Source organism: Zea mays, chromosome 7 (assembly GCF_902167145.1).
Source record: "Zea mays cultivar B73 chromosome 7, Zm-B73-REFERENCE-NAM-5.0, whole genome shotgun sequence".
NCBI classification, from domain to species: domain Eukaryota; kingdom Viridiplantae; phylum Streptophyta; class Magnoliopsida; order Poales; family Poaceae; genus Zea; species Zea mays.
The window spans coordinates 125,731,983-125,745,469 of NC_050102.1; the positions used below are offsets into that span (position 1 = coordinate 125,731,983).

Sequence of the window (13,487 nt, forward strand, 5' to 3'; positions counted from 1 at the left end):
CTTTGTGATAATCACATTGTAAGGACGAGAGGCTCCAAGTTGTGGAGATTCCTCGCAAGCGGGATATATTGAAACAAAGCAAAACACCGTGGTATTCAAGTGGGTCTTTGGACCGCTTGAGAGGGGTTGAGTGCAACCCTCGTGCGTTGGGACGCCACAACATGGAGTAGGCAAGTGTTGGACTTGGCCGAACCACGGGATAAACCATTGTGCCTCTCTGTGTTGATCTCCTTGTGGTTATTGTGTTTTGCAAGAACTCCTCTCTAGCCACTTGGCTTTATTGTGCTAACTCCTAATCAAGTTTTTGTGACATTAAGTTTCAAGTTTTTACAGGATCACCTATTCACCCCCCCCCCTCTAGGTGCTCTCAGACCGTTTGAGAGAGGGAAAGGGTTGAAAGAGACCCGGTCTTCGTGACCACCTCAACGGGGACTAGGTTCTTTAGAACCAAACCTCGGTAAAACAAATCACCGTGTCATCCGCTTTATTTCTTGGTTGTTTTGTTTTCCCCCTCTCTCTCAGACTCGGATTTAATTCTAACGCTAACCCCGGCTTGTAGTTTGTGATTTAAGTTGTAAATTTTAGATTATGCCTATTCACCCCCCCTCTAGGTGACTTTCAACAGCGCAACCACACAAACAAAAAGAAATCAACACAATGTAGCACTGGGACCCTCCTGTGGCTAGGGTGGAGGTGATGGCCACATGACATAGGTATGGAAGAGGAAACATGCGTCCGCCACGACACATGTTCGCCAACAAAATAGAAGCAATAATAAATAGAAGAACCGGTTTTTGCAGTTATCTATGGCATGGAAAACGAAACATCACACACTCACCATATGGAACTGCTCCAATGAATTTATCTCTAGTGCCAGTTGTATGTACAAGTTCATTAAGAGGTATAACTTCAGTCGTACTTAGAAGTAACCTTCCACTTATCGAGCCTACTCAATCCACACTTATTCTCAAGTTTGACTAAAAGCAAACAGAAGCATAAAGAAACAAATTAGAAAAATACCATTCAAAATTGCGAGGAGTCATGAATATCATACAGATTTCCACTACTATACTCGAAACAATGTGCTAGTCTAGAAGCAGGATGTTTGCGCTACTCCATATTTCAGTTTTAATTTTGAAACAAAAAAGGTGTATTACAACTCCTACACTGTGATTATATCTGTACATATAGTTCAAAATGGCAGTGTGGAAAAATACACTCAGCCCATGTGCATTACAAGGCATCATACCTTAGAAGTAATGCATTTTGGTATAGTAGAACTATGGTCAACTTTCTTCTCTAGTGATTCAAATAAAGCTTCCACATCTATTTCCCTTGCCATAGAAGTGTATGCAGCACGCTTTTTCCAATAAAAAAGAAAATATACATCACTGGACCCTTTGTTGATAGAATTCATAATCCCATGTATCCATGTATTTCCCAAATACTTAACATTAACACACAGAGAACAACAGAAAACTAACCTATAATGCTTCTCTCAAGCATTAAACAACCTTTTCCCCCAAAGTTACAATAACAAATTTGATGTTTGGTAACCTTGAAAGCATGGATACTAAAACAACATGTATTGATGAGGCTCTTGTCCAAGCCTACAAATGTAGCCCAGCTTGAAAAGAACATATCACTAATCAACAAGAATAGAGAACTAAAAGTGCTAAACGACCAAAGCCTTTAGTGTTGCAAAAGTCCAAAATATCTAGCACAAGGAAATTTTGTTGCTAACTGCCTTATTTGATTATGCTAATCCAACTATAAGTTACCTCTCTAAGTTAGATTACAGTAAAACAAAGCCATCACAATTTTGCATCACAAATAATATGATGTCGACCCTCACATTGTGAGAAGTATATAAAGAATTTGTTTTTGCCTCAGTCATAGGAGATGTAAGAGGTTTACATTGCTACAAGGAGAAGCTAGTAAAAGATAATGTTTTATAGTAAAACTTTAGAAACAGTCAACTGGGCGTGTCTTGGAGATAATTATGCAGTTAGGCGCTTTTGCTCTTTTATAGTTCAACAACTTACCTCAGGAAACTTTGCAGATCATACAATGTAAGATGCAAAATTGAGAGGCTTGTCCAGCCCTCCCTCTTTTTTCGACATCAATTAAAATTGGGATTTTTCTTTGACTTGCATGCACTGGATTGTTCCATAAACAAAGATCAATCTCAGTAACAGTGCAGAAAGGAGAAAGTTAACCATAGAAAGGCTTATGTGTGGTATTAATGCAACATAAGGTGTAGGCCGGCAACATGGACAAAATTAAAACAACTTTTCTATTTAGATCCAGATCTATGATTTATAAATGGGCTAAATAAAAGACCATCCCTATTCCAAATAAAAAGTAGAGTACGTTCACAAGAGATTGAGTGTGTCGAGTGAGCTCACGTCTGCTCATCAATTATTATGTAGGTGAAAGGTGAATTATCGTTCTCCGTGACCTAAAAAAATGGATGGATGCAGCATTGTAGAGGACAATGATATTAGCACCAGAGTGATTGTCACCGAAACGTTAATGCTTCGTTTGGATGTAGGCATTCACGTGGTGGAATTGAATTGATCTAGGAATACCAAATCTGAGGGAAATGGAATTGATCTGCAATACCAATGTTGTTGTTTGGATGCGGGTGTAATTGAATTCTGAGCAATACCGAGGTGGGGGGCTTGGTATTGAAGGGGAGGGGGTGCAGGTGTAGTTGAATACCAGGGGAATTGGGATGGATTTCCAGTTCCGAATTCCGTGAGCATCCAAACGCTGAAATTCGGCTTTACCAATTCCAATTCCAAAATCTGGGCCTCAATACCAGCATCCAAACGCAGTATAAGGGATAGTAATTCACACCAGGATGTAGGATGTGTCCATGCCATTAGATTTGAGCTTATTGAGGATACTTCTTCCTTGAGCATCGTTGGCTACCTGATCCGGACGAGATGAATGGATTCTTGTATGCATTAGAGCAAGGTCATGCGTTGACTACCTGCATCCAGTTGAAGAGAAGAGGATAGGGGAAAATCAAGAATGGACCTTGGAGATGATCTTGGGAGGCTAGGACGGAGCGAAGCGTGCAGTCGCAGTGATTGCGTTGCTAGTGTTGCTACCCCCTGCATCTTGAGGGTGAGGCTACGGATCTTATCGTCGAGGCTAGGGAAGGACGCCACTGTGGCTAGGTAGTCGATGAAGGTGCCGCCACACCCTAGCTGTAGCATCATGTCACAAAAATGAGAGGAGCAGGAGGAGTTGAGAGGTTTAGACTGAGGCGGAGAGGAAGAGGAACACGAACATAATATTATGGGAAGGAGAGTCAGCACCGTACCACAACTAGGTTGGGGTGCCGGAGTGTAGCGCCTGCTGGCTGCCGACGAGGCTAGCGTCGGGGTGTGAGAACGCACGCCAGGCGTCAAGAATGGCCAAGTAAAAACCCTAACAACCTATTTGGATCTCGGTATTTCAGACTAGAATTGAAAATTGGAAAGCACATGCCCAAATTCTACTGTTTGGTTGGTGAAAGAATTGGCATCCGGAAACGTGGCTCAATTCCTCCGCTATATTTGACCCAGCGAAAATAGCATCGCCTCAATTCAGAGCTTGCACACTTGGTATTGGCATCCAAACGCTGATATTACATTGAGATCCATTTCAATTGCCATACAGATTTGATATTAGACCCATTTCAATTATGTGGCTCTCAATACCAACATCCAAACATAGCCTAACCAAATTGGTTCTGGTATTTCTGATTTCTGTTATTCCATAGTTTTCTGATTGATTACAAGAAGGCTTATATATATATGCCTTTCAACGTCTAAGGCCACACCAAACCCTTCTCATCTACTACTATTGTTTAACCGACACAATACTAAGCTAGTTGTCAATTACAAACAATGTTTAGGCACTATGGCCCGTGACACCTTTCCCCTCTTCAACTTGTGCTTGTCCCCAAGCACCAATCTCTGGAAATAGTTGTCAAATCACATTCCAGTCTTCCCAGGAAGTAGCTTCCCCTGGCTTCAAAGTCCATTGAATCAGGACCTGAGAAATAGCATGGTTGCCTTTCTTGACCAATCTTCTCTCCAAAATCTTGACTGGCCTTAGAGATCCATTCTCTAGATTCAAAGAAGTGGGCAATTCTAAAAAATGGATTGTAATTAGGCATAAAAGGCTTGAGTTGAGAGATATGAAACATGAGGTGAATTAGGGAGCCTTCTGGTAAATCCAGTCTATATGCCATAGATCCAATGTTTTGCACCACCTTAAAAGGCCCAAAATATCTAAGGGACAACTTAGGAGATGCCTTAAAGATCATAATGTTGCACATAAGGTTGCAGTTTGAGCAACACCATTTTCCCCAATTGAAACTCCTTGCTAGTCTTGCCTTTATCAGTATGTTGCTTCATTCTATTCCGAGCTCTAGCCAAATGTTGTTTCAATATCTCCAAATGTTGTGCTCTGGCTTCCAATAGTTCAGCCACAGATTTATCACAATCAGCAGACACTAAAGGGGTAGCAGCAACTGACAGATCATAGCCATATAAGACTTTAAAAGGGGAACAACCCAAAGCAGAATGATATGAGGTATTATACCATAGTTCAACCAAAGGTAACCACACCTTCCATTTTGAGGGAGAAGTGCGGATAGAACACCTCAAATACATTTCTAAACACTGGTTCACCCTTTCACTTGGCCCATCTGTCTGAGGATGGTAGGCAATGGACATCAACAACTTAGTGTTCATTAGAGCAAATAACTAGTACCAAAATGCAATAGTAAAAATATTATCAAAATCATACACTATGGTCAGAGGCATTCCATGCAGTTTGCACACATTATCAAACACCACTTGTTGAATAGAATATGTATGCTTAAGAGGAAAAAATGAGCATATTTCGAAAATCGTTCCACTACCACCAAAATGGATGAATAACCTTCAGATTTAGGTAATCCTTCTATAAAATCCACAGCAATGTCTTGCCAAACACCTTTGGGAATGGGTAAGGGCTAAAGCAATCCAAAAGGATGTATGTGATCCACTTTTGCTTGTTGACACACAACACATTGTTTTATATAGTTCTCTACATCACCCTTAAGTCCCTTCCAATAGAATGCTTTCATTACATGATGATAAGTAGCCATAATCCTAGAGTTGCCACCAAGAGCACTATCATGCAAGACAACTATCAATTTGGTTCTCAATGCTAAGTTGTGGCCTACCCAGATCTGATCCCCTTTCCTGACCAAGCCTTGATGGAGAGAAAGCCCTTGCTCATTAGGACTACACACAACCAACAATGCTAATAACTGTCGAGCCACCCATCAGTCATGTAAGAATTTAGAACCTCTTGCACCCACAAAGGCTTAACTTCACTTACAACCTGAACAACCATCATATGGCCAACTCTGGACAAGGCATTAGCAGTAACATTATCCTTTCCATGTCTATAGACAATATGAAATTGCAAGGCCATCAATTATGTAAAGCCCAAAATTTGTATAAGGAGAAAATAATAAAATAAATAAATGAAGCAATAAAATATCTCAAATTATACTTAAGCTTTGAATTTTGAGGACTGAATATCGGAACCAAGAATTAATTTAGAAAATAAGTAATAGAAAGGTTTTCTATTCAACTAAATGATTATTCATTTCATTAAATAATACACTATAAGCATTTATTTAAATGAGTATTAAATTAGATAACTCAAATCTAGACTAGACTTTTTAAATTTAGCATATAAAATTGGAACTCGGGAAAATAAATAATAGAAGTGTCGGCGTTTCGACCCCGGGGGGGTCCCTGGACCGACGAGTGAATTGTCGCTGCGTGTCCCTGCCCAGATGGGTTGCGTGGGATGGAACACAAGATGTGGGACAAGCCTTGTATTATCCTGCACCAGGGGTGCCGCTCGCAGTAGGGGTTACAAGCGCGTCGCGTGAGGGAGAGAGAGAGATGGCTCGTACGCCGCTTCCCCTCGCGCGAACCCCGAACCTCTTTCAGGGTGGCCCTGGACTCCCCTTTTATAGAGGCAAGGAGAGAGTCCAGGTGTACAACGGGGGGCGTAGCTATGCGCTAACGTGTCCGGCAGTGGAGTGCCTAAGCCCTGTGTACAAGCCAACGTGGTCGTCGGGGGAGAGCTTAGGCGTTGTACATGTGATGGCGTGGCCGCCGGAGGAGCGCCTGAGTCCTGTAGGAGCACAGCTGGCAGCGCGGCGAGGACCCTGCTGACGTCTCCTTGCTGTCGTAAGGGGCTGAGAGCCACCGGTGTCATGGCGCACGCGGGGCACCATCATTACCCATCGCTGGGGTAAGCCAGATGGGACGCCGGTCTTGTTCCTTGTAGCCTGAGCAGGCTAGGAGTAGGGGAATGATGTATCCCCTATCAACACGGTCAGTCCAAGCCCAGGGTCGGTCGAGGCGGAGACTTTTCTTGTGGCCGAGGCCGGGGTCGGGCAAGGACGCGATTCCTCCCGAGACCAGGGTCGAGGCCGAGTCCGGGGGTTGGGCGAGGCAGAGATCTCCTCCTGAGGCCGGAGCGTGAGGTCGGGCGAGGCGGAGCTTCCTGTGGCACCCGAGGCTTGAGCTCGGTGGTTGATCGTGACCTGTTGTCAGTCGTTGCCGGGGTGGCTGACACGGCAGTCGGAGCGGAGTGGGCGGCGCTGTTTTCCTGTCATATCGTACAGTAAAGAGGAGGGGCGAAGTGACTGCGGTCACTTCAGCCTGACCGACTGAGGCGCGTGTGTCAGGATACGGCATCAGGCATCCCCCGCATTTAATGTGCATGCGAAGCAGTTGGTTGGTGAGGCGGTATGGCCAAGGTTGCTTCACGACAAAGCCTGCCCGAGCCGGGCCTCGGGAGAGCCGAGGGGACGCCTGCCGCCTGAGGAGGCCCTCGGGCGAGGCGTGAATTCGTCTAGGACCACTGTTCCTACCCGAGGCTGGGCTCGGGTAAGATCGCGCCCTTCGGGTAGACGAAGTCTTGGCTTGAACCGCACCCGTCAGTTGGTCTGAGGGTGTTAACCAGTGATGATTAGGAGCGTTGGGGGTACCCCTAATTATGGTACCTGACAGTAGCCCCCCAGCCTCGAAGGGAGTGATGGTACTCGCTTGGAGGCTTTTGCCGCGTTTTCGGTGAGGGGACTGGCCTTTCTCGGTTTTCTGCCTTGTTCTGGTGGGTGCGCGCGAGCGCACCCGCCGGGTGTAGCCCCCGAGGCCTCGGATGAGTGGTTTGACTCCTCTGAGGTCTGAATGCTTTTCATGGTGCTTCGGCCGGTCCGGTCGTTCCCTCTTGTGGCTTGGCAGTAGCTCGGGTGCGTGGTCGGGTTCCAAGTTATCAGGCTGGTTTGTTGACGCTGTCAACAGTTTTGGGCCGTAGCCAGGTGCGAGAGCAGCCCCCGAGCCTCTGCACGGAGCGAGAGGACGATCAAGGACTTTCCCGACTTTTATCATACGCCCCTGTGTCGCCTTTCCGCAAGGAGGAGGGGGGGAAGCGCCATGTTGCCCTCGGACGGCGCCGAACATGGTGTTTCCAGTGAGCTGCTAATGGGTGATCCGAGTGGACGCCCGTGCCCCGTTCGTTAGGGGTTGGCTGTAGCCCAGAGGCGCGCTCCAAAAGTACCTGCGGGTGATTTGCCGGACCCAGACCCCTTCGATAGGGTCCGAGGGCTCAATGCCTCCCTCCGGTGGGATTCCGTTACAAATCGTTCCCGCTGGTCTCGGAAATGTCCTAGGGTACCTCGGGAGCGTAGCCCGAGCCTTGGTTATGTATCGACGTACCCAGAGTCATCCCTCACTCTGCATGTTCTGGGGCGACTGTCGAACCCTTCCGAGGGGCCAGCCTACGAACCCCTGATCAATAGTGGGCACGGAGCCTGGGTGCTCTGGGGCGGCTGTCGAACCCTTCCGAGGGGCCAGTCTTCGAACCCCTGATCAGTAGGAGGGCTCGGGGCCCGCTTCCTTCGCCGGGAAGAACCATTTCCACAACGTCCCCTTTCCCGGTCCCTATGGCAAGAGAGAGAGAGGAGGAGGGGAAGGATATGAATTTTAAATAAAGTGGCACACCTTTTTTGACGCGGTCATTATGGTGAAGACGAAGCGACGCCTACCTCGCCTGCCAAAGGTGTTGCCTGCTCCGCCGGGGAGTTGATGCGACGGGACGGGTGATTTGCGTGGTGCCCGTTGCGCGTGCGAGCCGTTCGAGGAGCGGGGCATGGGCACGTCGTCTTCACGCCGTGAGGGAGGGCTCTCCCGTTGCTTCAGGAGGGGACGCGAGCCTGCTGGCGACTTGACTGCTGCTTCCGTTCGTCTGCCGCTGCAGTTACTGCCGGCCCACTTTTGACCACGCCAACCGTCGTGCCTGCCCCGCGGCTGATCGACCCGTGGCCGTCGCCTTTATTTGGCACTGTTGGGTCATGCGCAGGGGTACCTCGAGTCACGGTACTGGTCCCGCAGTCGAGGAGGCGCGACATTGGCGTGAGTGGCGGTGTAGCTTCTTGCACGTCGTAACCGGCGCGCCGGTTACATGACGTGCTGGCCCGCTTCCTATGCGCTGGTCTGAGAGCACCTAGAGGGGGGGTGAATAGGTGATCCTGCGAAACTTAAACTTATAGCCACAAAAACTTGTTAAGGGTTAGCACAATAATTGCCAAGTGGCTAGAGAGGAGATCTTGCACAATATGACAATCACAAAGAATTCAACACAGAGAAGACACGGTGATTTATCCCGTGGTTCGGCCAAGTACAAAACTTGCCTACTCCACGTTGTGGCGTCCCAACGGACGAGGGTTGCAATCAACCCCTCTCAAGCGGTCCAAAGACCCACTTGAATACCACGGTGTTTTGCCTTGCTTATCTTTATCCCACTCGCGAGGAATCTCCACAAATTGGAGTCTCTCGCCCTTACACTTAAGATTCACAAAGAAGCACGGAGTAAGGGAGGGAAGCAACACACACAAATCCACAGCGAAATGCGCACACACACGGCCAAGAATCGAGCTCAAAGACTATCTCAAAGTTCTTCACAAGAACGGAGCTCGAATCACTTAGAATGACAAACGGATGCGCAAAGACTGAGTGTGGATGATCAAGAATGCTCTGAGGTTGCTTGGTGTGCTTGGTCTACTTCTCCATGCGCCTAGGGGTCCCTTTTATAGCCCCAAGGCAGCTAGGAGCCATTGAGAACAAATCTGGAAGGCCATCTTTGCCTTCTGTAGTCGGGCGCACCGGACAGTCCGGTGCACACCGGACAGTGTCCGGTGCCCGATTTCTTTCCTTAAACAGCGCGGTCGACCGTTGCAGATGCGGGAGCCGTTGGCGCACCGGACATGTCCGGTGCACACCGGACAGTCCGGTGCCCCCTTCCGACCGTTGGCTCGGCCACGTGTCCCGCGCAGATCGCGCGGCCGACCGTTGGCCCGGCCGACCGTTGGCTCACCGGACAGTCCGGTGCACACCGGACAGTCCGGTGAATTTTAGCCGTACGCCGTCAGCAAATTCCCGAGAGCGGCCTCTTCGGCCGAGGCAGCCTGGCGCACCGGACACTGTCCGGTGCACCACCGGACAGTCCGGTGCACCAGACCGAAAGAGCCTCTTGACTGTACACAGCCAAGTCTTCTCTTCTCTTCTTCTTTCTGTTTCTAACACTTAGACAAATATATTAGTACACAAAACCAATGTACTAAGACTTAGAAACATACCTTTGCTCTAGATTTGCACTTTGTTCATCCATGGGCATTGATTCACATTTAAGCACTTGTGTTGACACTTAATCACCAAAATACTTAGAAATGGCCCAAGGGCACATTTCCCTTTCAATCTCCCCCTTTTTGGTGATTTATGCCAACACAACATAAAGCAACTAGAACAAGTGCAAAATCACTTTAAATAAAACTCAAATTGATTTTGATTCAATTTTGGCATATATGGATCATCCTTTGCCACCACTTGGTTTGTTTTTGCAAATCAAACTCAAATCTCTATCTCTATGTCAAACACACATGTTGAAGCATAAAGAGAGTCATTCCAAAAGAGATTGATCAAAGATTTCAAAAACTCCCCCTATTTCACACTTCTCCCCACAAGAAGCCAACTTTTGACAAGAGACAATAAAAGCGTTTGACAAGCCAAAAACTCTATTCTACTATTCAAAATCTCTCAAGTGGTAGCTGATCCATTTTTCACTTTGGCCTTTATTTTCTCCCCCTTTGGCATCAAGCACCAAAACGGGATCAATCTTGGCCCTTTAACCCCATTGCCTCACCAAAGTCTTCAATTAAGAGCAAATGGCAATAAGATTTCATGAGATGAACTTGGAATAAGTTACCCTCTCATCGGAGTGCAGTGGAAGTCTTTCATGGTCCAAGTCCACCTTTTCCCTTTCAATCCTCCTTGGAGACTAAATCATCAAACTCAAGCACATGGTTAGTCTCAAAGGGTCAAGTTGTAACACATCTCCCCCTAAACATGTGCAACACTTTGCAACGGACTTGTGAGGTCCAGGGAGTGTTTGTACAACTTGAGCACCATAATAAGCAACAAAATGCAAAAAAGGAACATGATCAAAAGCATAAATACATGTATGCTACAATTCAATCCAGGTTCCGCGAATCTATGACATTTAGCTCACTACGCAACCTGCAAAAGGTCTTCTCATCTAGAGGCTTAGTGAAGATATCGGCTAGCTGGTTCTCGGTGCTAACATGAAACACTTCGATATCTCCCTTTTGCTGGTGGTCTCTCAAAAAGTGATGCCGGATGTCTATGTGCTTTGTGCGGCTGTGCTCAACAGGATTCTCCGCCATGCGGATAGCACTCTCATTGTCACAAAGGAGTGGGACTTTGCTCAGATTGTAGCCAAAGTCCCGGAGGGTTTGCCTCATCCAAAGTAGTTGCGCGCAACACTGACCTGCGGCAACGTACTCGGCCTCAGCGGTGGATAGGGCAACGGAGGTTTGTTTCTTAGAGTTCCATGACACCAGGGACCTTCCTAAGAATTGGCACGTCCCCGATGTACTCTTCCTATCGACCTTACATCCAGCATAGTCGGAGTCTGAGTATCCAACTAAGTCAAAGGTAGACCCCTTTGGATACCAGAGCCCGAAGCAAGGCGTAGCAACCAAATATCTAAGAATTCGCTTCACCGCCACTAGGTGACACTCCTTAGGATCGGATTGAAATCTAGCACACATGCATACGCTAAACATAATATCCGGTCTACTAGCACATAAGTAAAGCAAAGAACCTATCATTGACCGGTATGCTTTTTGATCAACGGACTTACCTCCTTTGTTGAGGTCGGTGTGTCCGTCGGTCCCCATCGGAGTCTTTGCGGGCTTGGCGTCCTTCATCCCAAACCGCTTTAGCAGATCTTGCGTGTACTTCGTTTGGGAGATGAAGGTGCCATCCTTGAGTTGCTTCACTTGGAACCCAAGGAAGTAGTTCAACTCGCCCATCATCGACATCTCGAATTTCTGCGTCATCACCCTGCTAAACTCTTCACAAGACTTTTGGTTAGTAGAACCAAATATTATGTCATCGACATAAATTTGGCACACAAACAAATCACCATCACATGTCTTAGTAAAAAGAGTTGGATCGGCTTTCCCAACCTTGAAAGCATTAGCAATTAGAAAGTCTCTAAGGCATTCATACCATGCTCTTGGGGCTTGCTTAAGTCCATAGAGCGCCTTAGAGAGCTTACACACGTGGTCGGGGTACCGTTCATCCTCGAAGCCAGGGGGTTGCTCCACGTACACCTCTTCCTTGATTGGCCCGTTGAGCAAAGCGCTCTTCACATCCATTTGGTACAACCTGAAAGAATGGTGAGCGGCATATGCTAGCAAGATACGAATTGACTCTAGCCTAGCCACAGGAGCAAAAGTCTCCTCAAAGTCCAAACCTGCGACTTGGGCATAACCTTTTGCCACAAGTCGAGCCTTGTTCCTTGTCACCACCCCGTGCTCGTCCTGTTTGTTGCGGAACACCCACTTGGTTCCCACAACATTTTGCTTGGGGCGAGGCACCAGTGTCCAGACTTCATTGCGCTTGAAGTTGTTGAGTTCCTCCTGCATGGCTAATACCCAATCCGGATCTAGCAAGGCCTCCTCTACCCTGAAAGGCTCAATAGAAGAGACAAAGGAGTAATGCTCACAAAAATTAACTAATCGAGATCGAGTAGTTACTCCCTTGCTAATATCACCCAGAATTTGGTCGACGGGATGATCCCTTTGAATCATCGCTCGAACTTGGGTTGGAGGTGCCGGTTGCGCTTCTTCCTCCATCACTTGATCATCTTGTGCTCCCCCTTGATCACACGTTTCCTTTTGATGAACCTGTTCATCGTCTTGAGTTGGGGGATGCACCGTTGTTGAGGAAGAAGGTTGATCTCGTTCATCTTGTTCCTGTGGCCGTACTTCTCCAATCGCCATGGTTCGTATAGCGGCCGTCGGAACATCTTCTTCATCTACATCATCACAATCAACAACTTGCTCTCTTGGAGAGCCATTAGTCTCATCAAATACAACGTCGCTAGAGACTTCAACCAAACCCGATGATTTGTTGAAGACTCTATACGCCTTTGTATTTGAGTCATAACCTAACAAAAACCCTTCTACAGCTTTGGGAGCAAACTTAGAATTTCTACCCTTCTTCACTAGAATGTAGCACTTGCTCCCAAATACACGAAAGTAAGATACATTGGGTTTGTTACCGGTTAGTAGCTCATACGAAGTCTTCTTGAGGAGGCGATGAAGGTAGACCCTGTTGATGGCGTGGCAAGCCGTGTTCATGGCTTCCGACCAAAAACACTCGGGGGTCTTGAATTCTCCAAGCATTGTCCTCGCCATATCGATTAGCGTCATGTTCTTCCTCTCTACCACACCATTTTGCTGTGGTGTGTAGGGAGCGGAGAACTCGTGCTTGATCCCTTCCTCCTCAAGGAACTCCTCCACTTGAAGGTTCTTGAACTCAGACCCGTTGTCGCTCCTTATCTTCTTCACTTTGAGCTCAAACTCATTTTGAGCTCTCCTGAGGAAGCGCTTGAGGGTCCCTTGGGTTTCAGACTTATCCTGCAAAAAGAACACCCAAGTGAAGCGGGAAAAGTCATCAACAATAACTAAACCATACTTACTCCCTCCTATGCTCAGATAGGCGACGGGTCCGAAGAGGTCCATATGCAGCAGCTCCAGGGGTCTTGAAGTGGTCATCACATTCTTGCCGTGATGCGCTCCTCCCACTTGTTTACCTGCTTGACAAGCTGCACAAGGTCTATCTTTTTCGAAATGCACGTTAGTCAAACCTATCACGTGTTCTCCCTTTAGAAGCTTGTGAAGGTTCTTCATCCCCACATGTGCTAAGCGGCGATGCCACAGCCAGCCCATGCTAGTCTTAGCTATTAAGCATGCATCTAGACCGGCCTCTTCTTTTGCAAAATCAACTAAATAAAGTTTGTCGTCTAATACACCCTTAAAAGCTAAT

General features: G+C 47.1%; 1 pseudogene; it reads right to left on the bottom strand.

Moving 5' to 3' along the window:
* Positions 1-800: 800 nt before the first annotated feature.
* LOC103634144 (uncharacterized) overlaps positions 801-13,487 on the bottom strand; it is a 33,891-nt pseudogene continuing 21,204 nt past the window's right edge.